Source organism: Chiloscyllium punctatum, chromosome 14 (assembly GCF_047496795.1).
Source record: "Chiloscyllium punctatum isolate Juve2018m chromosome 14, sChiPun1.3, whole genome shotgun sequence".
Classification (NCBI taxonomy): domain Eukaryota; kingdom Metazoa; phylum Chordata; class Chondrichthyes; order Orectolobiformes; family Hemiscylliidae; genus Chiloscyllium; species Chiloscyllium punctatum.
This window is the reverse complement of record NC_092752.1, coordinates 62,633,198-62,661,040: the sequence shown is the minus strand read 5'-3', so window position 1 is coordinate 62,661,040 and position 27,843 is coordinate 62,633,198. Positions and strand designations below refer to the sequence as shown.

At 44.5% G+C, this 27,843-nt stretch overlaps 1 long non-coding RNA gene across 1 annotated transcript in view; it reads right to left on the bottom strand.

The window, feature by feature from the left end:
• Nucleotides 1-2,019: 2,019 nt before the first annotated feature.
• LOC140485493 (uncharacterized) overlaps nucleotides 2,020-27,843 on the bottom strand; it is a 65,721-nt gene continuing 39,897 nt past the window's right edge. The window contains exons 5-6 of the long non-coding RNA XR_011962354.1: nucleotides 12,408-12,519; nucleotides 2,020-2,255 (exon numbers count right to left, since the gene is read on the bottom strand). This is a non-coding gene — a long non-coding RNA (uncharacterized lncRNA). The remainder of the gene's footprint in view (nucleotides 2,256-12,407; nucleotides 12,520-27,843) is intronic.

Sequence of the window (27,843 nt, the reverse complement as noted above, 5' to 3'; positions counted from 1 at the left end):
CGCAGACACGGAGAGAATGTGCAAACTCCACACAGACAGTTGGCTGAGGCAGGAATTGAAACCCGGTCTGTGGCGCTGTGAGGCAACAGTGCTAACCACTGTGTCACCGCGCCACCCCAAGCAGGGGAGTGGAGACAATCCTGGTAGTTATAGACCTGTGAGCCTTAATTTGATTCTGGGTAAAGTGTTGGAAAGGCTTGTAAGGGATAGGATTTATATTCATCTGGAGATGAGTAAGTTGATAAGGGATAGTCAACATGATTTTGTGATGGGTAGGTTGTGCCTCACAAACCTTATTGAGGTCTTTAAGAAGGAGAACAAAGACAGAGATGGATGACGGTGAAGCAGTTGATGTGGTGTATATGTATTTCAGTAAGGCGTTTGCTAAGGTACCTCATAGTAGGCTATTGCCGATAATACGGAGGTATGGGATTGTGGGTGATTAAGCAGTTTGGATCAGAAATTGGCTCACTGAAAGAAGACAGAGGGTAGTGGTTGATGGGAAAGACTGACCCTGGAGTTCAGTTACTAGTGGATACTGCCAGGATGTGTTTTGGGTCCACTGTTGCTGTCATTTATCTCAATGACCTGAACGAGGGCATTGAAGGATGGGTTAGTAAATTTGCAGAAGACACCAAGGGTTGGTAGAGATGTGGATAGTGACGAAGGATGTTGTAGGTTACAGAAAGGTATAGATAAGCAGCACAGCAGGACTGAAAGTTCGTAAATGGAGTTTAACGTGGAAAGGTTGGTGCGATTCACTCTGGAGGGAGTAACAGGAACACAGAGTACTGGGATAATGGTAAGATTGTTGTTAGTGTAGATGAACAGAGATCTCTATGTCCATGTACATAGATCCTTGAAAGTTGCCTCCCAGGATTAAGAAGCCATTCAGTGTGTGAGCTTGTATTGGTCGAGGGATTGAGTTTTGGAACCATTAGATCATGCTGCAGCTGTACAAAACTCTGGTGTGGCCACATTTGTTCAGGTCACTGCATTACGGGATGGATGTGTAAGCTTTGGAAAGGATTCCGAGGAGATTTACTCAGAAGTTACCTGGTATGGAGGGAAGGTCGTATGAGGAAAGGCTGAGGGACTTTAAGCTGTATTTGTTCAAGAGAATGTGTTTGAGGTCAATTAATTGAGATATATAAGAGAAATCAGCAGGTGAGATGGGTTGGACAGCGAGAGCCTTTTCTCTTGGATGGCGGTGTCTAGCACGAGGGGAGATAGCTTTAAATTGAGGTAGATAGTAATATTAATAAATAGATATGGGATAGATGCCAGAGGTAGGTTCTTTACTCAGAATAGTCGGGGCCAACTTTAAAGGCATTTCAACAGTCTTTGGGGAGGCATATGGACAAGAATTGGAATAGTGTTGGTTCGATTGGCTTCAGATTGGTTCCACACATTGGCCCAAAATTGAAGGCAGAAGGGGTTGTATTGCGCTGTCATGTTCTATGTTCCAGTGGGCATAAATATGAGATGGGAGAGGAAAGACAAAAGATTTTAGGAGAAAATTTTCTACACAGAGGATGGTGCAGTTATGGAATGAGCTTCCAGGGGAAATGGTAGAGAAAAGTACAATTACAACATGGAAATGTTGGGCAGGTACATGGGGAGGAGAAGGTTTGAAGGGATATGGGTCAAATGCTGGGAAATGTGACTCATTCATGGACTCTGGTCAGCATGGATGAGTTGGATTGAAGGAATAGTTTCCGTGCTGCATGGCTCTGTCTCCAGTTATTGGAGGAGGAGACCACCGAGATAAGACATGTTGTGGACAATGAAGCAAGTTACAGCGATAGGGATGGTAGTCCGGAATGCAGTACATTTCAAGTATGTGGAGGGACTATTGGGCTAGTTGGAGGTTACAGAAATAGGAACTGTTATAGGAGTTACAAATTATTGAAGACACTAGTGCACAAGACATGCCATAGATACACTGTTGCAGAGTAGTGAGTCTTAGTACAACAGAACTTACATTAGGAGTAGTGATTGAGCCTGGGGTGTGTCTGTACTGTGCTCCCCCTCCAGAACTGTATCTATGTCATGTCTTATTGCCCGATGTTTGGAGCCATCTTGTTGCTCTCTGTTCTGTGCACTGTGAGTGATCTTACCTCACTGCAGGATTTATTGACGGCTCCAGATCTCCCTGCCCTTTGTCTCTCTGGCTGACCAAACATCTTCAATGTGGTGAAGGACGAGACACCCAGCAGCTGGGAAGTTAATTGAGTCTGACCCTTCCTGAGTACCTACAGGAGAGAGAGGAATAGACAGAATGGGAAATTAGACTGATGCGGTGAGGATTAAAAATGGCACTGAGTACCACCATAGAGATCTGGAAACTCCCAGTCTCCATCCCTGGCCTGTGCTCCCTCATCTATCTGGAGTGGAGAATTCTGTTGGCTCAGGATCTGGTGTAGCTGCATAGAGAGAGAAAGAGGAAGAGAGAGCGTGAAAGCGAGAGCAAGAGCAAGAGACTAAGTGATATCACCAGACTACTGGAAGATATCAGGAACACATAATTGTGTTGGAAGAACAGGTTTTGCTTCATGATGCACTGATATCACTGGTCAAGAATGAGCAACCTGTGAGCAGGTGAAGTGATGGCCTAGTGGTATTATTGCTAGAGCATGTATCCCAAACCTCAGCTAATGTTCAAGGGATGCAGGCTGGAATCCCACCATCAAAAATGGTGGAATTTGAAATCAATAATTTTAAAAATAGTAATTAACAATCCACAAATAAGTATGAGACCATTGCTGATGTACAACAAATCCAAACACTTGTCCTTTAGAGAAGAACATCTGCCCATCCTCACGTGGTCTGCACGACATACACACAGCATAGTGTTTGCCTTTAAATTACCCTCTGAAATGGCCGAGTAAGTTACTCAGCTCAAGGGCAGCTAGTGCTGGGCAAGAAAAGGCTGGTCAGCCAGAGACACCCACATCCCATACCAGATTTAAAAAATACTCTATTCGGATCGTCCCCTGGAAGTGTGCTGGGACCAGTGTCCTGACCAATCACGTCGGTAGGTTTATGGACAGAGAGGATGCAGGGACAGGGTCCAGGTGAAAGGAGCTTTCCAAATCCAAAGAGAAAAGGTGACGAATCGGAACAGCATGGGAATGTGGCTGAAGACAATCAGAAAGGAACAGGATGGGACCAAGTTTAACTAAAATTGAACGTCAGTGAACAGATTTATGACAAAAATTGTGGGAAAGAGTAAGTTATGCTTTATTTTGAATAGACAACGTCGCTGCAATAAGGTAGATGGATTTAAGACTCAGAGATAAATGAGATTTAGACACCAGGGAGATATGGATACAGGGTGAACAAAAATATTCAATGGTTCACAATTTTGTGGAAACTCAGGCAAAATGGGTAACGCTAACAATAATGGATAACAAAGGCATTACAGAGAAAGCATTTGGCTGCAGATCATGAAGTAGAGTCAGTCTGAATGTAAATTCTAGCTACGACTTGCCAAGGACATAAGCAGCAGAACAGTTTTAGTCACCAAACAGCATTCCATTGCTCATCACTGCATTACACAGGAACTCATTGGAATTGTTAACAAAGGCTTGGGGATAATTCAGTGAAACTTCAATATTTGTATTATCTTGTCAATCACACTGACAACAGTGATATTGCAAGAGGGGTTGGGAGATTCTTCTTCAATGTTTCTTTGAATAACACACTGTGCAACTGGCTAGGGATGTAACCATGTCAGACCGACTGTTGTGTGATGGAATTTAGTGACTGAGTAATGTCACCTGGCGAGATCCTCTGGAAAATTGTGATAAAATGCAGTTTGAAGGAATTTAAACTTTTAAAGTGAATCACAGAAAGGACAAATTACAACTAGAAACAAAAATAGCCAGTTACATGAGGTTGAGAGGAGAACTGACCAAGATAAACAGGCTAAACAGACTGAAATATGTGTCTGTAAATGAACAGTGGAAAACATTTGAGGGAAGTGTAAAACACTCAACAGAAGGACATTCCATTGAAACAGATAAAACCTCAGCAAGAAATTCCCACCCGTCCCTCACTCAGGACAAAATGGATCAGAGTAGATTATGAGGCTAAGCAGATCACCAAAAAGTACATCAAATCCTGAAGTAAGAGAATATTTGAGGAGTAAGTGTTAAAGGGATTGCAAAGGGTCACCTAGCAGGAGGAGGGCAGTGGGAAGGGGAATCATGATCAGGGTTTAATGACACAACAGGAACAGGGAGAAGTGAAGGTGCTGGAGGTGGTGAGAGTGTTACAGAGAGTGGTTCTGGACTGAACGGTGTTACAAAGTCAGTACGGATTGTTGAAGATGGAGGGGTTTGCAGAGATAAGTAGGGACATATGTATTTTAATTTATTCATTAATGCGATGTGGGTGTCACTGATTGGACCAGTATTCTTTGTCCCACTGTGAATTGCCCAGAGGGTAGCACAGAGTCAGCAATATTGCTGTGGGTCTGGAGTCACATGTTAGCCAGACCAGGTTAGAATGTCAGATGTCCTTCCCTAAAGGAGGTAAGAGAACCTGATGAGTTCTCCCTACATATCAGCAATGCTTTTACGGTGACCTCACCAGTGTCTTGTGCAGATACAACATGGTAAAAACAAGGGCAGCAGATGCTGGAAACCAGAGTCTAGATAGTCGTGGTACTGGAAAAGTACAGCAGGTCAAGCAACATCTTGACATCCCAACTCCTACTCTCAATGCTCTGCCCAATGAAGGTAACCACCCCAAACACCTGTGTCACCAACCTGTCTACCTGTGACACCACTTTCAAAGAACTGTGTACCTGCATCCCTGGGTCTCTGACTGACAATACTACCCAGGGCCCGAACATTAACTGTACAAGTCCCACCCTGGTTTGTTTTAAGAAAATGGAACATTTTGCATTTATCTAAGTAAACCCCATCTGCTATTCTTCAGCCCACTATCCCAGCAGTAAAGTTCATCCTGTTGAACCACAGACAACCTTATTCACTGTCCATTTTACCACCAATGTCAGTGTCACCCAAAAAAAACTTACCAGGAAACCAATACTCCCATCCAAACCATTTATCCAAATGACAAACAACAGGGGACCCACTCCACTGCTGGTCACATGTCTCCTGTCAGAAAAACATGTCTCCCATCACCCTCTGTCTCTGACCATCAAGCCCAATTTTGTATCCAGTTGACTAGCTCCTCATGAATGCCATATCCTTTTATATTGATCTGAACTTATTACCCAGTTTTCCATACAGAACATTGAACACAGAACAAAACAGCAGAAGACCCTTCGGCCATGATGCCATTCCAACCTTTTGCCCGACTGTAAGATCAAATTAACCTACATAACCTTCATTTTACTATCATCCATGTGCCTAACCAAGAGTCTATTAAATCTCCAGTTACACCCACCCACCACTCTCTGTGGAAAGAACTTACATCTGAAATCTCCCCTTAGCCATCCTCCAATTACCTTAAAATTATGCCAACTTGTACCATGTATGCCATGGGATAAAGAAAACTCTCACTATTCACTCTATTTTTGCCTCAGACCATCTTGTTTACCTCTACCAAGTCGCCCCTCACCCTTCTTCACTCCAATGAGAACAGCCGAAGCTCCCTCAACCTTTCGTCATAAGACATGCTCTCCAGTCCTGGCAGTATCCTGGTAATCTCTTCTTTACGCTCTCTGAGGCTTTCACATCCTTCCTATAATGAGAGGGTCCAAACTCAACACTATATTCGAAGTGGGGTCTAAACAGGGATCTCGAGAGCTGCAGCATAACTTCATGGCTTTAAAACTCAATCCCCCAGCTAATGAAAACCAATACAACATAATCCTTCTTAACAACATTTTCAGCTTGGGTGACAAATTTGACAGATCTCTGGTCATGAAATCCAAGATCCAACTGTTCCTCCACACTATCCAGTATTCTGCCTTTACCCCTGTATTCTGAAAAATGAGTCACTTCACACTTTTCCAGATTTGACTTCACCTGCCACTTCTCAGCCCAGCTCTACATCCTGTCAATGTCCCGTTGCAACCTACAACAGCCCTCCACACTATTCACCACTCCACCAACCTTCGTCTCATTGGCAAAGTTATTAACCAACTCTTCCACTCACACATCCAAGTCGTTCATAAACTCACAATGAGCAGAGGTCCTGGAACCTCTCCATGCAGAAAACCACTGGTCACCGAGTTCCAGGCTGAATGATTTCCATCTGTCATCACCCTCTGTCTTCTATGGGCCAGGAATTCTGTATCCAGACTGGCAGGTTTCCCTGTATCCCATGCTCTGTACTTTCTCAATGAGCCATAAATGTGTTTTGTCACATTCTCAAAGGATTCAGTAAGATTTGTGAGGCATGACCTGTCCCTTACAAAGCCATGCTGACCCTCTGTAATCAAACTATGGTTTTCCAAGGAATCATAAATCCTGTCTCTCAGCATCCTCTCCAATAATCTGCACATCACAGACAGTAGACTGACAGGTCTGTAGTTCCCAGGATTATCTCTATTCCCTTTATTGAACAACGCATGGCTGATTCACCAAACCTGCTCATCTTTGGACTGTGCGTGGAAACTGGAGCACGTGTTGGAAACCCACGCAGACATGGAGAGAATGTGCAAACTCGACACAGTCAGTCGCCTGGGGCTGGAATGGAAATTGCGTCCCTGGTGCTGTGAGGCAGCAGTGCTAACCACTGAGCCACTGTGCTGGCCCATGTAACTCTCTAAAGCCCTGCTTCTGATCCTTGGTTCCTCAACCTAAATTTAGCTTCCTTCTTCCTCTTGACTAGATGTTCTACATCGCTTGGAACCTTCGCAAGTGCTTTGCTGAAGTCCAAGTAGACAACTCTGCCTTCATCTATCTCTTGGCCAACTCCTCGAAGAGTCAATCCGGTTTGTGAAATATGGTTTCCCACTCACAAAGCCATGCTGACTATCTCTAATTAGCCCTTGCCTTTCCAAATATATGTAGCTCCTTTCTCTCAGAATCTCCTCCAGCAACCTCCCCATCACTGGACTCACGCGGCTGTAATTTCCTGGCTGCTCCCCGTGGCCCTTAAGTGATGGAACAGCATTAGCCACCCTCCAGTCTTCCAACACCTCACTGTGTCTGTTGATAATATAAATATCTCTGTTAGGGACACCGCAATCTCTTCGCTAGCTTCCCATAATATTCAAGGATAGACCTAATGAGCTACTGAGGATTGATCTACCTTTATTTGTTGTAAGATTCCAGCACTTTCTCTTCTCTGGTGAGGATTCTTTCCATGACATCGCTATTTATTTCCCCAACTTCCTGGGCTTCCATCTCTTTCTCCACAGTAAATTCTGACATCACTATTTTGTCTAATATCTCACCCACCTCCTGACAGTTAAGGTGCCCTATTCTCTACCAAGTTACTCCTTAGTCCTTATTAAAACTTGTGTAAAGGTTTCTGAAAATTTAAATTAACCGTATCCTCGGTACAACCACTCCTACACCCGTATCTATCCTGCCATTTATATTCACACCAATAAAAATACAATCCAACAGGCTCAAAACCACATTCTCTTTTTATTAAATGTGTTTCTGAGGGTCCAGTTATTATTTATTGACATATCCTTTCAAACACATTCCAGCTCCCGACCTACTGTCAGCGTAACACTATATGGTTTCACACTGACAGGAGAAAGGGTTATGGGAATTCTTGTTTCTCAATCTGAAAAAGGTAGCTTACAGGTTCAACAGGCTTTGGAAATAGGGACGGTCTTTAGATTAGATTACTTACCATGTGGAAACAGGCCCTTCGGCCCAACAAGTCCACACTGACCCGCAACCCACCCATACATTTACCCCTTTACCTAACACTATGGGCAATTTAGCATGGCCAATTCACCTGGCCTGCACGTGTTTGGACTGTGGGAGGAAACCGGAGCACCCGGAGGAAACCCACGCAGACACAGGGAGAATGTGCAAACTCCACACAGACAGTCGCCTGAGGCGGGAACTGAACCCAGGTCTCTGGCGCTGTGAGGCAGCAGTGCTAAACCCTGTGCTACCGTGTCATGGTGACTGAAGAACAATATGGATATGGGGAGTGATGTGGTGCTTGAAAGAGGCCAAAGAGATATGGAGGGCTGTTGGGATTTAAGGAGGTTACACAGATCAGGAGGATCATATTACTTAAAGTGTGGAAACAGGCCCTTCGGCCCAACAAGTCCACACCGACCCACCGAAGCGCACCCACCCAGACTCATTCCCTTACGTTTACCCCTGCACCTAACACTATGGGGAATTTAGCATGGCCAGTTCAACTAACCTGCACATTTTTGGACTGTGGGAGGAAACCGGAGCACTCGGAAGAAACACACGCAGACACGGGGAGAATGTGCAAACTCCATACAGTCAGTGGCTTGAGGCGGGAAATGAACCCGAGTCTCTGGCAATGTGAAGCAGCAGTGCTAACCACCGTGCCACCGTGCCGCCCACTAAGATTGAAGGAGGTTACTCTGAATGGGAGGGTCATCGGGTCTGGATGAGATTATGGAGATCAGGAGGGTCGTTGGGACTTTTGGAGGTTATGGATTTAGGGAGGTTTGTGGGGAATGATTCAGGTTACATGGATCGGAAGAGTCGTGGGGACTGAAGGAGTTTTTGGAGACAGGGAGCGCTGTGGGGACTGAAGGGGCTTACACACGTAGGGAGGATTGTGGGGACATGAAGGAGTTTATGGTGCTAGTAAGTTTATAGAGAAGCACAGGAAAGAAGAGCAGGTATCGGCCATTTGACTACAGAGTCAGTCCCACCATTCAATATGATCACGACTGATCATCTAACCCAGTACAGTATTCCTGCTTTCACACCTTATTCTGATATTATAGTGACTACTGGCCTTTAGTGATACAGCGGGCTGCAGTAACTGGGACAGGGGTGTATCTTACAGAGAGAGGGAAGGTTGTGGAAGCTGGAACAGGTGACAGATACAGGGAAGGTTTTAGGAATGGGAGGACTTTACACGGATTTGGAGGAATGCAGGGATGGGACGTGGTAACAAACAAAGGGAGGATTTTGGGAGCTCGATCTGAGACGGGTACAGCTGAGAACAGAAGTGAGTCAAACAGTGAGGGCAGGCAGGGACAAGGTAGGAGTAATAAATTAAACTGCATTTATTTCAATGCAAGGGGCCTAACAGGGAAGGCTGATGAATTCAGGGCATGGTTAGGAACATGGGACTGGGATCTCATAGCAATTACAGAAACATGACTCAGGGATGGGCAGGACTGGTAGCTTAATGTTCCAGGATACAAATGCTACAGGAAGGATAGAAAGGGAGGCAAGAGAGGAGGGGAAGTGGCATTTTTAATAAGGGATAGCATTACAGCTGTGCTGACGGAGGATATTCCCAGAAATACATCCAGGGAAGTTATTTGGGTGGAACTGAGATATAAGAAAGGGGTGATCACCTTGTTGGAATTGCATTATAGACCCCCTAATAGTCAGAGGGAAATTGAGAAACAAACTTGTAAGGAGATCGCAGCTATCTGTAAGAATAATAGGGTAGTTATGGTAGGGGATTTTAACTTTCCAAACATCGACTCGGATTGCCATAGTGTGAAAGGTTTAGATGGAGATGAATTTCCTACGTGTGTACAAGACAGTTTTCTGATTCAGTATGTGGATGCACCTATGAGAGAAGGTACAAAACTTGACCGACTCTTGGGAAATAAGGCAGGGCAGGTGACTGAGGTGTCAGTGGGGGAGTACTTTGGGACCAACGACCATAATTCTATTTGTTTTAAAATAGTGATGAAAAAGGATAGACCAGATCTAAAAGTTGAAGTTCTAAATTGGAGAAAGGCCCATTTTGAAGGTATTAGGCAAGAAATTTCAAAAGTTGATTGGAGGCAGATGTTCAAAGGTAAAGGGACGGCTGGAAAATGGGAAGCCTTCAGAAATGAGATGACAAGAGTCCAGAGAAAATATATGCTGGTCAAGATGAAAGGGAAGTCTGGTAGGTGTAGGGAATGCTGGATGATGACAGAAGTTGAGGTTTTGGTTAGGAAAAAGAAGGAAGCATATGTCAGGTATCGATAGGATTGATCGAGTGAATACTTAGGAGAGTATAAAGGAAGTAGGAGTATACTAAAGAGGGAAATCAAGAGGGCAAAACGGGGACATGAGACAGCTCTGGCAAATAGAATTCAGGAGAATCCAAAGGGATTTTACAAATGTATTAAGGACTAAGGAAAAGTATGGAGAAAATAGGGCCCCTCAAAGGGCAGCAAGCTGGTCTTTGTGTGGAGCCCCAAGAAATGGGGGAGATACTAACTGAATATTTTGCATCAGTATTTACTGTGGAAAATGATATGGAAGATATAGACTGCAGGGAAATAGATGGTGACATCTTGCAAAATGTCCACATTACAGAGTAGGAAGTGCTGGATGTCTTGAAATGGTTAAAGGTGGATCGAGGACCTGATCAGGTGTACCCGAGAACTCTGTGGGAGGCTACAGAAGTGATTGCTGGGCCTCTTGCTGAGATATTTGTATCATCGATAGTGACAGGTGAGGTGCCAGAAGACTGGAGGTTGGCAAATGTGTTGCCCGTGTTTAAGAACGGCGGTAAAGACATGCCAGGGAACTATAGAACGATGAGCCTGACCTCAGTGGTGGGCAAGTTGTTGGAGGGAATCCTGAGGGACAGGATGTACATGTATTTGGAAAGGCAGGGACTGATTCGGGAAAGTCAACATGGCTTTGTGTGTGGGAAATCATGTCTCGCAAACTTGATTGAGTTTTTTGAAAAAGTAACAAAGAAGATTGATGAGGGCAGAGCAGTAGATGTGATCTATATGGACTTCAGGAAGGCGTTCGACAAGGTTCCCCATGGGAGACTGATTAGCAAGGTTAGATCTCATGAAATACAGGGAGAACTAGCCATGTGGATACAGAACTGGCTCAAAGGTAGAAGACAGAGGGTGGTGGAGGAGGGTTGTTTTTCAGACTGGAGACCTGTGACCAGTGGAGTACCACTGGGATCGGTGCTGGGTCCTCTACTGTTTGTCATTTCCATAAATGATTTGGATGCGAGCATAAGATGTACAGTTAGTAAGTTTGCAGATGACACCAAATTTGCAGGTGTCTTGGACAGCGAAGAGTGTTAACTCAGATTACAACAGGATCTGGACCAGATGGGCTAATGGGCTGAGAAGTGGCAGATGGAGTTTAATTCAGATAAATGCGAGGTGATGCATTTTGGAAAAGCAAATCTTAGCAGGACTTCTACACTTAATGGTAAGATCCAAGTGAGTGTTGTTGAACAAAGAGACCTTGGAGAGCAAGTTCATAGCTCCTTGAAAATGTAGCCACAGGTAGATCGGATAGTGAAGAAGGCGTTTGGTATGCTTTCCTTTATTGGCCAGAGTATTGAGTACAGGAGTTGGGAAGTCATGTTGCGGCTGTACAGGACAGTGGTTAGGCCACTGTTGGAATATTGCATGCAATTCTGGTCTCCTTCCTATGAGAAAGAGGTTGTGAAACTTGAAAGGGTTCCGAAAAGATTTACAAGGATGTTGCCAGGGTTGGAGGATCTGAGCTACAAGGAGAGGCTGACCAGGCTTGGGCAGTTTTCCCTGAAGTGTCGGAGGCTGAGGGGTGACCTTACAGAGGTTTACAAAATTATTAGGAGCTGGGTTAGGATAAATAGACAAAGCCTTTTCCTTTGGGTCGAGGAGTCCAGAACTAGAGGGCATAGGCTAAGGGTGAGAGGGGAAAGATATAACAGAGACCAAAGGGGAAACGTTTTCACACAGAGGGTTGTACGTGAATGGAATGCGATGCCAGAGAATGTGGTGGAGGCTGGTACAACTGCAACATTTAAGAGGCATGTGGATGTGTGTATGAATAGAAAGCGTTTGGAGGGATACGGGCCGGGTGCTGGCAGGTGGGACTATATTGGGTTAGGATATCTGGTCGGCATGGACAGGTTGGACCGCAGGGTCTGTTTCCATGCTGTATATCTCTATGACTCTATTACTCATGGAGGTTATAGAAATAAACTGTGTGGTCGCACCTGGAGGGTAAGGAGAAATGTGACAGAACCTGGGATTAAAAGCAAAGGCAGAGACATGGAGGCTTGTACTGGTAGGAAGAGCTTACATGGATAGGCAAGATTGTAGGGGCTGATAGAGATAGGGGAAGTGGTATCGATGAAACAGACAGTGGAGAAAATGACAGACATAGGGAGGTTCTGTGGAACAGATGAAATTACAGACAAGATGCTGATAATGAAGCATGAGACTTTTCTCATGTTCCTTGCCCAGCATTGTTCCTACATCATGCCCTCAGGGTTTGAATTAAAGTCCACTAACTCCTCCCTGTGCTGTTTACTGTGAGTGATCTTACGGGTTGCAGGAATTACTGAAGGCTCCAGATCTCCCTTTCCATCTCTCTCTGGCTGACCAACCGTCTTCAATGAGGTGATGGACGAGACAGGAGTTAGGAATATCCTAATGACCTGCATGAGACAGAAATAGACAGAATGGGAAATTAGACTGATGCAGTGAGGATAACTCATGCAGAGTGGCACTGAGTCCAGCAGAGATCTCGATAATCCCAGTTTCCATCCCTTGCCCGTGCTGCTGCATCTCTCTGGAGTGGACAATTCTGTTGACTCAGGATCTCAGACCATCTGTAAGAGGGAGGAATGCGGACAGAGGCAGCAAACAGACCGACACAGCGAGGGATACTACATGGAGAGATACTGAGTGATATCACATTATTAGACATTGCATTAACAGGGAATTGTTTGAATTTGTAACAAAGGCACTGGGATAATTGTGAGAGGATTCAACCTTCCTATCTCATCATCTCTTTGACGGTGGGTCACAGACGAGGCTGACTCTCTCCCACTCTCAGTGGGTGGGTGGAGGGGGGGGTGGGGGGGTGGAGATGGAAGATGTCTGGAGCTGGCTGTACAGACCGATGTGGCCTTCCACACACACTGTTACACTTGGGGCAGAAGGTGGACATGGAAAGGGGGTGGGTGGTGTGTTGATATGACAGCGCGCTCCTTGTGCTGTTTTCTCCTGGATTCCCATTTTCCCCACAGTAAGTCTCGAGGTGCTCGACACCTTCCCAATGCTCCTTCCCCACTTCAGACGGTCTTGGCCCAGGACTTAACAGATTTGATAAAGAAATGAAAAAAACCTATCAATTCTGAAGAAGCCAACGTTTAGAAACTTGGACACTTATGTTACAGAGATCGCTATGGATTGTCCGAGCAGGAGGAGTGCAGTAGAAAGAGGAAACATTGTCAGATGAGAGGAATAGGGACAATTGAAGGTGCTGGAGGTGGTGAGTGTGTTACAGAGAGGGGCAAAGGCATGAACAACATTACAAAGCCATTACGGATTGCTGCAGCTAGAGCTGTTTGCAAAGGTAGGGATGGACATATGTATTTTTCATTAACTCATTCACGGCCTAAGGATGTCACCGGATGGACCAGCATACATTACCCCACTGCTAATTACTAGAATCAGAGTCAAAATGGCTCAGAGTCAGCCATATTGCTGTGGGACTGGAGTCACATGTGAGCCAGACCAGGTAAGAATGCCAGATGCCCCTCCCTAAAAGGACATACGTGAACAAGTTGATTTTTACCAGATAATCACCAATGCTTATACGGTGGTCTCACTAATGTCCTGTACAGATACACCATGACATCCCAACTCCTACTCTCAATGCTCTACACAATGAAGGGTAACCATCCCAAACGCCTGCTTCACCAGCCTGTCTACCCGTGACACTACTTTCAAAAAACTGCGTACTTGCATCCCTGGGTCACTGATTGACAACAGTACCCAGGGCCCGAACATTAATTGTACAAGTCCAGCCTGGTCTGCTTTACCACAATACAACATCTTGCATTTCTCCACCTGTTATTCCTAACCTCACTGGTCCAGCAGTACTGTTGATCCCATTGTACTCTTCGATAACCCTCTTCACAGTCCACATTATCACCAATTTCCGTCTCACTTACAAACTTGCTAACCATGACTCCTGTTTATCATTTATTATATAAATGATGCAAAACAGTGACCCAGCACTGAACCCATGGCACACTGTTGGTACAGGCCTGTAGTTTGAGCAGCAACCCTCTATGAACACGCTCTGTCTCCTACCATCAATCCTGTTTTGTATCCAGTTGGTGAGTGCTCCCTGGTTATGTCTGATCTAAACTTACTATCCAGTCTGCCATGCAGAACCTTGTCAAAGGCCTTGCTAAAGTTCATGTGGACATCATGAACTGCTCTGCTTTGACCTCTCACTTGTCTACCTCCACACTCACATTTGAGACATGATTCCCCGTGCACAAAGCCATGCTGACGATCATTAATCTGTCCTTACCTTTCCAAATGCATGATGACCGTTTCTCTCAGAATCTCCTCCAACAACTTACCACCCTGCCATCAGTCTCACTGGTCCGTCGTAGCTGTTGATGATGCAAATATCTCTGGTCCTGTAATTTCCTCCCTCGCTTCTCACAAGGCGCTGGGATACATCTGACCATGTCCCAAGGTTTTATCTAACTTATTGCATTTTGAGACATCCAGCACCTCCTGTTCTCCAATGTGCACTCTTTTCAAGACATCCCTATGTATTTTCCCAAGTTCCCGAGCTTCCATGTCTTTCACCACAGTAAATCCTAACACAAAATATTTGTTCAGTATCTCACCCATCAGCAGTGATTCCACACAGACAGCCTCATTGACCTTTCAGGGGCCCTATTCTCTCACGAGCAAAGTTTTAGCCCTGGTTGAAACTTGTCTAAATGCTTCTAAAATTTCAAATATTCCTCTACCGCAATTAGCCTCCCCACCCTTATCTATTCTGCATTTATGATCACACCAAAATATAGAATCCAACAGATTTAAAAATATTCCCCTTTTATAAAATCATACACCTCCCATTGTTTCTAAGTATCCAGTTATCATTTATTGTCATATCCTTCATAACACATTCCAGCACATTCCCCACTTACTGTCAAGCTAACACCGTTTGGTTCAGACTGACTGCACAAAGGTTTTGGGAATCCTTGTGTATCAATCTGAAAAAGGTAGCTTACAGGATCAGCAGGTCATAGAGAAGGCAAAGGGAATGGAGTCTAAAAATAAGGAGGTCTTGCTAAAACGGTGTCAGACCACACCGAGATTATAATGAACAGTATGCATGCCCTAAGCAAAGACATTCTTGTGTTGGAGGCAGGCCAGGGAAGGTTCACTCAGCTGATCCTGGAGATGGCGGGATTTTGCAATGAGAAGAGGTGGAGTAGATTGCCCTTGAACCTATTGGGGTTTTGAAGAATGGGAGAGAAATTGAATGAAACATCCAGGATTTGGAGGGGCTTTGACAGGTTAGATGTCGTTAAGTTAGAAAATCGAACAGTACAGCAGAGTAATCGGCCCTTCGGCCCACCATGGCTGTGCTGACCATGATGCTATTCTAAACTAATCCCATCTGCCTGCACATCGGCGATATCCCTCTATTCTCTGCCTGTTCATGTTTCTGTCTAAATGCCAATTCAAAACTTTGCTCTCATTGCCACCTCTCCCACCTCCTGAGCAGCTTCTACCCTCTCAGTAAAGACAACTGGCCTCATTCATCTCACTTAAAACTTCTCACTCTCACCTTAAACCGATGCACCCTAGAATTTGATATTTCTACATTGGAAGGAGGATTCCAACTATCCACACTATTCACACCTCTCCTAATGCTATATACCTGTACCCGGTCACCCCTCAGTCTCCGATACTCACGCAAAACAATCCAACTGCATCCAACCTCCTTACAGTAAACACATTCTCATCCAGGCAACATTCTGCCAACCCTCTGTTACACCCTCCACATCCTTCCTGTAGTGTGGCAACGAGAATGACACGCAATCTTTCAAACATGGCTGACTGAAGTTTCATTCAGTCACAACATGACATGCAAACGTCTGTACTCAATACTGTGCCCAATAAAGGTAAGCATACCATACTCCCCCCTCGACCACCACATCCTACTGTGTTGTTATTTTGAGGGAGCTACGGACTTGCTTCCAATGTCTCTCTGTTTATCAATGTTTCCAACTAGTCAATTAGTGCACTTCTCTCTTCCATTTGGCTTCATAAATGCATCACTTCACACCTGTCCCGATGAAATTCAATTTGCCACATCTCTGCCCAGCGTTCCAGCTGATCTACATACTGCTGCAACCCTTGAACACTCTTCCTCACTATCCACAATTCCCCGAACTATCCCTAATCATTACATGCCTTTCCAAATGTCATCTGCAAAATACTAATCAAACTGCTGACCTTTTCATCTGAATCACAGATATAAATTACACACAGACATCGCAGCACTGATCCTTGTGAAACAGCATTGGCCACAGACGTCCAATCAGAAATTGATCACTCCACATGCCTCTGTCTACTATCACCAAGAAAATATTGCATCCAACTTACCAACGAGCATGGATTGTGATTTGATCTTCCAGATCCCCCTTGCTATTTGGAAGCTGTCCATTCAAAATGACTCTATATTTTGATTCCCAGATTAAATTGGCTGTCTTACTAATGCGCTGACTGCATCCTTTCTTCACAACAAAACGTGACCTTGTTTGGTTTTTTTGCTGATCCTGCCTAAATCCCTACAACCCCTCAATAATCACATTGCTGTCATGATCAATCTGCAGCCACCCCTCCACAATGACAGTTCGATCATATCTGTTCCCTTCAGTTAATGCTGTCATTCCATCTGCCTTGTTGCAAATGCATGGCGCGTGTCACCGAGAGAGAGTCTTGGAGGGATGGATAGAGGTCACAGAGTGGGAGAGATGTTTGGGGGCGCAACAATGTTGCAGGGTTAAACATAGTTACAGTTGCTACAGAATGTTCACAGGAGAAAACATTTTATTGTTTGGAGGAAGTTAGAGAGATAAAGCGTCTTTGATTAAACTTCAGAGAAAGGGATGTGTGTAGGGTTGTGGATCATTACATGAGAATATCACAGTGATAGGGAGGATGGTATGGACTGGAGAATATTACTGGGAAAGGGAGGGTGATATGGACTGGAGAATGTTGCAAACACATGGAACATGATATAGACTGGAGAATGTTGCATGGATAGGGAGGAAGTTGTAGACTGGATAAAGTTAGAAGGAGAGATGATTTTATGCACTGGAAGGTATGCCAGAGAGAGTGAGTGGTGTGCATGCTGCAAGATATTACAGGGATAGGGAAGCTTGTAGACACTGGAGGAGAGAGTCATAGAGAGGCTTGTGAGAGACCAGATTCACTTATGAGCATAGGATGTGCTACAGTGAACAGAGCCTTTTGCAGATATAACTGAGGATACAATGGCCACAAAGCAGTCACACCAATACATAGGTATATAGGAACTGAAGGAATTGAAGAGACTACACAGGCTAGGAGTGTTGTGTGCAGTGGAGGAGATCAAACTGATAGGGATGGTTTTGGAGACTCAACAATGTTAGGAAATAATGGGAGTTACAATGGTGAGAGCAGGTTTCAACAATTCGGAGGATATAGACCTGAAGGAGCTTTGACAGATAGCGATGGTGCAGTACAGGGAATTGTAGTGGCTTCCCTTTCATAAGCAATCCATAAGCACTTAAAATAGCCTGATTAACATGTACATTATCTCTCGACAATTCATCAAATTCTTCACTGCCTCCGCCGACCAGCTTAGACTGAACTAGCATTACCCAGAAGACCTCGGGCCACTCTACCGGTCTGTGCAATTTTTCAAATGAAATACAGAGTTCCTTGACAGTAGAGTCACAGGTAGTCATGATAGCGAAGAAGGCGCTTGGTATGCATTCCTTTACTGGTCAGAGTATTGAGTACAGGAGTTGGGAGGTCATGTTGCGGCCATACAGGACAGTGGTTAGGCCACTTTTGGAAGACTGCATGCAACTCTGTTCTACTTCCTATCAGAAGGATGTTGTGAAAATTGAAAGGGTTCAGAAAAGATTTACAAGGATGTTGCCAGGGTTGAGCTATAGGGAGAGTTGAAAAGGTGATGGTTGTTTTCCCTGGAGAGTCGGAGGCTGAGGAGTGACCTTATAGAGGTTTATAATATCAAGAGGGGCATGGATAGGGTAAACAGACAAAGTATTTCCCGTGGGGTGTGCGAGTCTAGAATTGTAGGGTGAGGTTTAGGGTGAGAGTAGAAAGATATAAAAGATAATTAAGGGGCAACTTTTTCACGCAGAGGATAGTACATGTATGGAATGAACTGCCAGAGGAAGTGGTGGAGGCTAGTACAATTGCAACAGTTAAAAGGCACCTGGATGGGTGTATGAATAGGAAGGGTTTAGAGGGAGATGGGCCGGGTGCTAGCAGGTGGGACTACATTGGGTTGGGATATCTGATCTGCAGGATGGGACCATGAATGTGTTGTGGAACCTGGAGGATGTTATGATTTAAACCACAGGTAATATTTGATTGGATCTTTCAGCCAATCTTACAGATGGTACAACTGCAACATTTAAGAAGCATTCTGATGGATATATGAATAGAAAGGGTTTGGAGGCATATAGGCCAGGTACTGGCAGGTGGGACTAGATTGGGTTGGAATATCCTGTTGGCATGGACGGGTTTGACTGAATGGTCTGTTTCCATGCTGTACATCTCTATGACTGTAAGATCGGCTGAATGGTCCAATCACAAATTACCTGTGCTTCAAATCATCATATCCTCCAGGTTCCACAACTCATCCACAGTCGCATCCTGCAGGTTCTATGAATCCCCCAACCTCCTGTAGGTCCCACGTCCCTTCCGTCATTTGTACCATCCTCCAGGTTCTGCAGCCCTTCATACCTCATAACATGGCCCAGACTCTCCAACTCCTCCTTCCTCTGCAATGTTCCCCAAAAGAGCACTGGAGGATGGTGGTGGTTACAGAGATATGGAGGGACATTGGGACGGGAGGATTTTGTAGACATTAGGAATATAGGGACTTGAGGAGGTTTCACAGTTTATGAGTGTTGTAGGGACTGGAGGAACTTACAAAGATAGGGATAGTTTTAGGTTGGAGGATTCTGCAGAAAACCTTTACGTGGTTAAAGGCAGGATTCATAGCAGCATGCAGGAACAAAGGGATCCAGTGTCCCTCAGGTTACCACCCAAGTTGACAGGCTGTTAAGAAGGCGGATGGTGTGTTGGCTTTCATTAGCAGGGGGATTAAATTTAAGAGATGTGAGATTTTGCTGCAGCTCTACAGAACCCCAGTTAGACCACACTTGGAATATTGTGAACAGTTCTGTTCACTTCATTACAGGGAGGATGTGGAAGCTTTAAAGACAGTGCAGAGGAGATTTAGCAGGATGCTGCCTAGACTGGAGGGCATGCCCATAGAAGGTCGGTTGTGGAAGCTCGGGCTTTTCTGATCACAGCGAAGGAGGAAGAATGGTGACTTGTTAGAGGTGTACAAGGGAATGAGAGGCATAGATAGAGTGGATAACCAGAGACTATTTCCCATGGCGAAATGGCTATCACAAGGAGACATAAGTTTAAGGTAATTGGCGGAAGGTTTACCTTAGATATCAGAGGGATATGGGCCAGGTACTGACAGGTAGGACTAGATTGGGTTGGGATATCCTGTCGGTATGGAAGGGACTGGTATGTTATTTACACAGAGTGTGGTGGGTGCGTGGAATGGACTGCCAGCCATGGTAGTAGATTCAGACACATTACAGACATCTCAGCAACTCTTGGATAGGCACATCAATGATAGTAAAATGTAAGGTATGTAGGTTCGTTTCATCTTCAGAGTAGGCTAAAGGTCAGCACCATATTGAGGGCGGAAGGGCTTGTACTGGAATGTGCTATTCCATGTTCTAAATAGCAAGGGTTATGATGGCAGCAAGAGGGTTCGGGAAGCGGGAGAGGATGCGATCTGAATGACACAAATAGGAGGCGTCGCTAAAGTTGTATGAGGTAACAGAGACAGCAATGGTCTGATCTGGAGCAGATGACCAGACTGCGAGAATTGTGGGGACTGGAGGTGCTTTCACAGGAAGGGAGGAGCATAGAGCCACAGGAGGTTACAGAAATGTGGAGAGCTGACGGGCCTACAGGAGGACATGGAGATGGGGAGGTTGGGAGGAATGGAGCAGTTTACAGGGATAAGGATGTTGGTAGGATGGGGAGTTTTACACAGACAGGAATGTTTCAGGTGAAAGGAGCTGAGTACAGAGATAAAGTGGGTTGGACAGATTGGAAAAACAACTAGACGTATGGAGGGTAGTCGTGACTGAAGATGTTTATAGACACAGGAAGGCTTAGGTTCTGCAGGTTATTTAGATAAAGGGGGTGTGGAATCAGACAGATTCTCCAAGTGACAAAGACAGCAATTTTGGTTGGAGACAGTTTCACAGATTAGGGAGCATTAGTAACCTCCTCCAGTTTGGTCAGAGTGGGAAGGGTTGTAGGGGAGGGTGATGTTTACACATGGAAGAGCTGGAGACGATTGTGGAAATGAGTAGATGGATGGAGACACTGGAGGAGCTTACATTGACAGGGTGGGTGCTGGCAATGAAAAGATATCACATCGATAGAGGGTCTTGTAGGAAATGGATTGAAAGAGTCACAGGCATTGGAATGACTTCTGCAGATTGGGAGTGTTACAGGGACTGAGAGGATTGTAGGGTCTCCACAGATTGATCGTGTCTTTAAGAATATGTAGATACGGAAATCTTAAACCCAATGCATGCAGCCTTCATTTCAAGACCAGACCTTATTATCTCTCATCAGCCAAGGATCCCTAACCCTGTCAGCTTTTCCCTTTACCCCAATGGGGCATACTGGTCCTGGATTCCTGAGATCACACTTTGAAAAGCCTCCCATTTGCCAGTTGTTCCATTTCCTTCAAACAGACTCACCCAATCGATTAGAATCATAATGTGGAGGTGCCAGTGTCGGACTGGGGGTGTACTAAGTTAAAAATCACCCAACACTCGGTTCCAGTCCAACCGGTTTATTTGAAAGCACTAGCTTTCAGAGCACTGCTTCTTCATCAGGTGGTTGTGGAGCACAATCCTAAGGTACAGAATTTATAGCAACAGGATGGCAGTGTCATGGAATATAATATGAAACAAATTTAGTTTAAGCCTTTCATCTGTTACAGTGATCACAAGCGCTTCCAAAGCGAGTTGGATTATAACTGGGCATTGTGCAATTTTAAATTCACAGCATTGACGCTGGCCAGATCCTGCAGAATGGCCCCAAACCTGGCCCTGTTCCAGTTTTCCTCTTCAATCTGTGGACCTGCTGATCTTTTACCATAACTATGTTAAAACGAAGACAGTTGTGGGCACTGGACCCAAAGTGCTCTCTGAATGATAGTTCAGTCACTTGCCCAACCTCGATTTCTGAGGGAGGTTCAGTGTTGCACCCGCCTGAGTAGAGTAGGGCCCTCTGCATATTGATTTAGGAACCTTCCTTGGACACATTTGAAAAATTGCCCTCCATCCAGTTCTTTTTATACTCTAGGTGGCCCAGTCAATACAGGGAATATTAAAATCTCCAGCCTGCACTCCTCTATTATTCCTATAGTTATCTGCAATCTCTCTACACAGCTGCTCCTCTGGTATCTGTTGGGTCTACAACAGTCTACAATACAATCCCAACAAAGTGACCACCCCCCTTCTTCTTTCTAACCTCTAACCATGTGGAATTTTAAATGAATATATGTTTTAAAAATTGGAATTAACAATCCATAAATAAGTATTGATAAAAATCCAAACACTTGACCTTCAGAGAAAGACAACAGTTCACTCTCATGTGGTCTGCACGACATACCCACAGCAAAGTGTTTGCCTCTCAATGACCCTGTGAAATGGGCGAGCCAGCTGCTTAGCTCAAGGGCAGCAAGGGGTGGGCAATAAAGGCTAGTCAGACAGAGACACCCACATCCCATACCTGATTATTAAAAAATCCATTCAGATTGGTCCCAGCACAGTTCCAGTGGAACAATGTCCTGGCCAATCACGTTGGTAGATTTATGGACAGGGCTTTAAACTGACAGAGAGGATGCTGGGACAGGCTTCAGGTGAAAGGAGCTCTCCAAATGCAAAGAGAAAATGTGAAGCATTAGAGCAGCGTGGGAATGTGACCGAAGACAACAGAAAGGAACAGGATGGGACAAAGTTTAACTAAAACTGTAGATCAGTAAATCCATTTGTGCCAGGAAATTGTGGGAACGAGTAAATTATGTTTTTTTTATTAATGAACAAAGTCTCTGCAACAAGGTAGATGGATTTGTGACACAGAGATAAAAAGGATTTAGACACCAGAGAGATGTGGTTACAGGGTGAACAAAAGGTGGAACATAAATATTCAATTGTTCACAACCTTGTGCATAATCAGTCAAAATGGACGACGCTAACAATAATGGGGAAGAAAGGCATTACAGAGAAAGCATTTGGCATCAGATCATGAAGTAGAGTCAGTCTGAATGTAACTTCTGGCTACTACTTGCCAAGGACACAAGCAGCAGAACAGTTTTAGACCACCCACCGAACAGCATTTCATGGCTCGTCACTGCAATAAAGAGGAATTTATTGGAATGTTTAATACAGGCATGGTGAACATTTAGTGAAACGTCAATATTCGCAAAGTCTGGGACAATCACACTGACAACAGTGATATTGGAAGAGGAGTTCAGAGAATTTTTTTCAGTATTTTTTCGAATAACACATTGTGCAACTGGCGAGGGACGTAACTGTCTCAGAGAGACTGTTGTGTGATGAAACGTAGTGAATGAGTAATGTCACCTGGAGAGATCCTCTGGGAAATTGTGATAAAGTGCAGGTTAAAGAAATATAAAGTTTTAAAGTGAATCACAAAAAGGACAACCTACAACTAGAAACAAAAATAGCCAGTTACATGAGTTGGAGAGGAGAACTGACCAAGATAAACAGGCTAAACAGACTGAAATATGTGCCTGTAAATGAACAGTGGAAACCATTTGAAGGAACAGTGTAAAATACTCAACAAAAGGACATTCCACTGAAACAGACAAAAACTCAGCAAGAAATCCCCACCGGTCCCTCACTCAGGACAAAATGGATCAAATTAGATTTTGAGGCTGAGAAGATCACCACAAAGTACTTTAAATCCTGAAGTGAGAGAGAGTTTTAGAGTAAGTTTTAAAGGGATTGCAATGGGTCTGCTCGCAGGAGGAGGGCAATGGGAAGGGGAATCGTTGTCAAGGTTTATTGACACGATACGAACATGGAGAGGTGAAGGTGCTGGAGGTGGTGAGAGTGTTACAGAGAGTGGTCAGGGCCTGAACGGTGTTCCAAAGCCAGTACGGATTGCTGCAGCTGGAGGGGTTTGTAGAGGTAGGGAGGGATATATGTATTTTAATTTATTCATTCATGGGATGTGGGTGTCACTGCCTGGACCAGCATTCTTTGACCCGATGCTAATTACCCAGAGATTTTTGGGGCCCTGGTGGATAAATATAATACTTTGCTGGCGACAGGTGAAGTGCTGAATGACTGGAGGATCGCTAATGTGGTTCCTTTGTTCAAGAAGGGCAGCAGGGATAGGCCAGCTAATTGCAGAGCAGATAGTCTGACAGCAGGGGTAGGGACATTATTGGAAACAATTGTGAGGATGAATCAACACTTGCAAAGGTAAGGATCAACTCGGTTTAGTCATCACGGATTTGGCAGAGGAAGATACTGTCTGAGGAATTCAGTTCAGTTTTTTTGAAATTGTGCTTAAGTATATTGATGCAGATGATATGGTTTACATGGACTTGAATAAGTCCTTAAACAAGATCCAACATGGAAGGTTGGTCCAAAAGGACTGGGTTCCAAGGCAAGTTGGCAAATTGGATGCAAAATTGGTGGATAGAGATCTGTGCAGGAACCATTGAACATTAATAACTCGGATGTGAAAGCAGAAGATATCATTAGTCGGTTTGCAGATGACATGAAAGGTGAGGGTGTTGTTCACAGTGAGAAGGATGGTCTCTGTCTACAGTCTGATGTCGATCGGATGATAATCTAAGCAGAGTTTAGGTCTGATCGAAGTGAGGGAATACTCTGTGGGAGGTATAATAAGCGAAGAACAGACATAATAAACGGTAGGTCCTTGCGGAGTACTGAGCAATACAGGGACCTTGGTGGACAAGTCCATAGATCCCTGAAGGTGTCAGCACAGGGAGACAGGTTGGGAAAGGCACCTCAACTGGGAGCGAGAGAGGGACCCATATCCTGGTGGGGTGAATTGCTAGAGCTGCTTGAGAGGATATGACCCAGTCTGGCAGGGTGTTGGACCTTAAATAAACGTAAGGCCAGAAAGAAGATTGAGACTGGTACACAAGTTAAAGACAGCAATTTCAGCAGACAAGGCAGGCAAGAACATAGCAGGGAATGGGGGAAAACTGATTATTAAACTACATTTATTTCAATGCAAGGGGCCAGACAGCTAAGGAAGATGAACTCAAGGCATGGATTAGAACATGGGACTGGGATATTATAGTTAGTACAGAAACACTGATGAGGGAGGGGCAGGATTGGCAGTTCATTGTTTCAAGGTAGAGATACTACAGGAAGGGGAGGCAAGAGAGGACGTGTGGTGGTGGGTTTTGATTGCACGAATCATCACAGCAGTACTTAGAGAGAATATTCCTGTGGGATTGCCCAGTGAAGCTATGTTAGTGGAACAGAGAAATAAGAATGGGTCATCACTTTGATACGATCGGACTGCTGACCCTGAATAATCTGTGGCAGACTGAGGAACAAATATGTCGGGACATCTGAAATATCAACCATAATAATAGGGCTGTTATGGTAGGGTTTTTTAAACTTTCCAAACCTAGACTGGGACTGCCAGTGTTCAGTGTTTGCAAGGGAGAAACTTGGTAATTGTGTTCCAGAAAACCGCCAATCAACATGTAAATGGCCTGAAAAGAGAAAGGGGCAAAACCTGACCTCCACTTGGGAATTAAGGTAGGGAGAGGGACTGAGATATGAGTGGGAAAGCGTTTTGCCAAAGTGACCACTGTTCTAGTAGTTTGAAAACAGCTTTGGAAAAGGACAGGCCAGGTCCACAAGTGCAAGTTATAAAATGGAGCCTGACCAATCTTGATCGTATTAGCCAGGAACTTTCAAAATGTGATTGGGGAAGGGAATTATTTACAGGGAAAGGGAAGTTTGGCAAGTGAGAATATTTTAAAAGTGAGATAAACTGATCGATCGGCGCCAGCATTTTCCTGTTTGTGTGCAGGTCAATGCTGACAGCATTCAGAAACACTGACTGTCTATTCAGGGTCTGGTCAAGGAAAAGGGGGCACATGTCAGGTAAAGCCAGCTGGATCAAGGGAATCCCTGAGGATATACAGGGGCTGTAGGAATAGAGTAGAAAACAGGAATGGAGAAAGGCTAAATGAAATAGCCTCAGCAGAGAAGGAAAGGGGAATCCAAAAGTGATTGTATCAGTATATTAAGAGTGCATAAGTAAGTCAGGACAAAATAGTGTTCATTAAAGATCAATGAGGCCATCGATGTGTGGAACTGCAGGATATTTGCTAAGATCCTAAACATTGTTTTCACTCCAGAACTTACTGTGGAGAAAGACTGGGGAACTCAGGGAACAAGAGAAATTGTTAGACCACAATTGGAGTTCTCTGCAATTCCAGTCTCTCTGCTATAGGAAGGATGTTGTGAGACTTGAAAGGGCTCAGAAAAGATTAACAAGATATTGCCTGTGTTGTTGCTGAATAAGCTGGGGTTACTGTCACTGGAGAATTGGAGACTGAGGGATGACTTTACAGAGGTTTATATAAACATTAGGGGTATGGATAGGGTAAGCATTCAAGGCCTTTTTCCAGAAGTTGGGGAGTCCAAAACTAGAGGGCATAGGTTGAAGGTTAGAGGTGAATGGTTTACCGAGGGACTGAAGGGACAGCTTCTTCACACACATGGTGATGTGTGTATCGAATGAGCTGAGAGAGAAAGTAATGGAGACTGACAGAATTACAACATTTAAAAGGTGTCTGGATGGGCATCTGAATAGTAAGGGTGTAGATGTATATGGGCCAAATGCTGGAAAAGGGAATGGATTTATTTAGATCTTCTGGGAAGCCTGGACGAGTTGGGGACCGAAGGGTCTCTTTCTATGCTGTATATCTCTATGACTTGAAAAGAGTGCATGTTATAGAAGAGGTGGTGCTGGAGGTCTTAAAACACAAAGCTATGGCAAGTCCCAGAACCTGATTAAGTGTATCACAGGACACTGTGGGATGCTAGGGAAGAAATTGTGGAGACCCTAGCAAAGGCATGTGTACTACTGACAGCCATGTGTGATGGGCTGGCAGGCTGGAGGGTGGCATCATTGACAGTGAAGGAGGTTTTCTGAGATTACAAAGGGATCTTGATGAAGGGAGTGAATGGGCTGAAAAACTAGAGATGGAATTCAATCTGAATAAATACGAGGTAATGCATTTTGTAAAACAAACAAGGGTAGAGCTTATACAATTAATGTTTGGGCTTCAGTTAATGTTTTAGAGCAGAGGGTCCTCCGGGTTCAGGTACATAATCCTTGAAGGTTGCATCACAGGATGGATAAGACAGTGCTTTGCATGCCTGACTATTGCTCAGTCCATTGAGTGGAGGATTTGGGACGTCATGTTGAGATTGCACAGACATTTGTGAGGCCTGTTCTGCAATACTCTGTCCAGTTCTGGTCGCCCAGTTATAGAGAGGATATTATTAAGCTGCAGAGCATTCAGAAGAGATTTCCCAGGATATTGCTGGGTATGGAAGGCCTGAGTTCTGAAAAATGGCTGGATGGGCTGAGTCTTTTTTCACTGGAGCCTGGAGGTTGAGACATGATGCTTTCAAGGTTTATGAAAAAAAAGTGATTTATAGATCAATTTAATGGTAGTTGCCTTTTCCTCAGAATGGGGGAGTCTCAAGAGGAGGGGCCACATTTTTAAGGTTAGAGGAGAGAGATGTTCAAAAAAAAGATATGGGGCAATTTGCTACACAGAGGGTGGTTTGAGTGTGGAATGAACTTCCTGAGAAAACGTTTGATGTGGGTACAATTACAACATTTAAAAGATATTTGGATAAAGAGGTGAATAGGGAAGGTTTGGAGTGATATGGGCCAGCAACAGGCAGCTGGGAAGAGTTTAGTTTTAGATGATGGTGGGTATCAACTGCAGGGTCAGTTTCCATGCTGTATGGCTCTATGACAAGAATATGGTTTGATTCCATTATTGAAGAAAGGCTCAGGGCTGGGTCCACTGATGTGCATCATCTACATAAACAATTTGGGTGAAAATATAGGAGTGATTGTGCGAAAGTTTGTTGATGATCAAATGAATGGTGTTGTGGGCAGTAAATACGGTTATCAAAGGGGATCTTGACCAACTGGGCCAGTGGGCCAAGGAATGAAAGATGGAGTTTAATTCAGGGGTTGGATTTTGTTAAGACAAACCAGGGAGGACTAATACAGTTAATGGAAGGGCTCTGGCCAGGGTTGTTGAACAGAGAGAGGGAGACCAGGGGGTGCAAGTTACATTGTTCTTCGGAAGTGGCATCACAGGTGGACAGGGTGGGGAAAGTGGCATTTGGCACATTTGACATCATTGGCCAACACTTTGTTGCACACTTTGGAGATATTTGTAACATTGCCCTAAATATTTCCCTTGGGCAGAGGAGGCCACGGGGTGACCCGAAGAATGGTGAATAACCAAGAGTAGGTGAGTCCAAAACTAGAGGGTATAAATGGGAGGTGAGAGAGAGCAAGAA